The sequence below is a fragment of the Carassius carassius genome, chromosome 17, assembly GCF_963082965.1.
Source record: "Carassius carassius chromosome 17, fCarCar2.1, whole genome shotgun sequence".
Taxonomy (NCBI): domain Eukaryota; kingdom Metazoa; phylum Chordata; class Actinopteri; order Cypriniformes; family Cyprinidae; genus Carassius; species Carassius carassius.
Window position 1 is genome coordinate 20,957,596 of NC_081771.1, and position 1,320 is coordinate 20,958,915.

The 1,320-nt window shown below is 39.8% G+C and overlaps 1 long non-coding RNA gene across 1 annotated transcript; it reads left to right on the forward strand.

Moving 5' to 3' along the window:
* Nucleotides 1-254: 254 nt before the first annotated feature.
* Nucleotides 255-992, forward strand: LOC132160567 (uncharacterized). Its single transcript, XR_009438043.1, has 2 exons — nucleotides 255-582; nucleotides 834-992. It is a non-coding gene; the product is annotated as an uncharacterized LOC132160567 (long non-coding RNA).
* Nucleotides 993-1,320: the final 328 nt, after the last annotated feature.

The following is a 1,320-nucleotide window of genomic DNA, read 5'->3' on the forward strand; positions in this document are numbered from 1 at the left end:
AACACAAAGTGATGGATCGAAGTCTCAGTGTGATAGCATAAAATACTGTTATAAATGACAGTACAGAACAAAATGGGCCGGTGATAAGCTATTAACGCACAAATGTGCACCATCCAGATGTGCGCATTGCGCCGAAGTTTTCATGGGTGAAGATCACCACTGTTGCTATATTCAACCAGCCAAGCCTAGAGAACATAGCCAAGCCTATATTTATTTTGACTTTGAGACGATGTATGAAGATGGGCGCCATAAGGCAAATTATGCTTGTGCATCAACGCAAGCTGGGGATGAGTTTTCGGCGGAAGGGTTAGATTGTGTGGATCGCATGATCAAGCATTTCAGATGACCGAAATTTGAGGGTTTCACATTTATCGCACACAATTCTTCGGGTTTCGACTCTTTTATACTGCTCGAGTATTTTACTAGTCAGGGACTAACTCCAAAAATCATACTCCAAGGCTGTAGACTTGTTTACATGTACGACCAAGCCTTTAAACAGAGATACATCGACAGCTATAGCTTCTTGCCCATAAAATTGTCAAAAATGACCTCGGCTTTAAACCTAAACACCAGCGAAAAAGTGTTCTTTGCACATCATTTTAATCGCTTGCAGAATGCAAACTATATCGGCCCGTATCAGTCAAAAGATTATTATGGATACCAGACGATGTCTGATGCTGAACGTGTGAAATTTGATTCGTGGTACGAGGCCGTAGCAGGAGAGGTGTTTGACTTCAAAAAGCACTTAGCTTTGTACTGCAAGAATGACGTTGTTTTGCTACGTGAAGGATCTATGAAATACTGAAAAGAGTTTATAGAATGTACAAACGTAGATCCTTTTGGATGTATAACATTAGCCGGATGTGCTATGAAAGTGTTCAAAACGCTTTTTTTAACCAAAGACACAATTGCCTTAACGCACAAAAATGCCTACATCAATCAGTACAAATCTTACTCAAACCCTTCCATACAATGGTTGGAATACATTAAAGCACACAGAAATGTCGATGTTCATCATGCTTTAAATTATGGCGAAGCCAAATTTGGACCGTATCATGTGGACGGGTATTATGAGGCTGATAATGGCGATAAAATAGCTTTGGAGTTTCTGGGATGTTTCTGGCACGGTCATTGTTGTCGTTTTAATCCTAACGATTTGAATCCGGTGTCAAAAACACCTTTTGGTCAGAAGACAATTTGACAATAAGCTGAAAGTTTTGCGTGATACCTATAATCTAAAAGTGCACAAGATTTGGGAATGTCAGTGGGAGGCTGCTAAACAAAACGATCCCAGTGTCATTGCATTTATGAGTAATTATA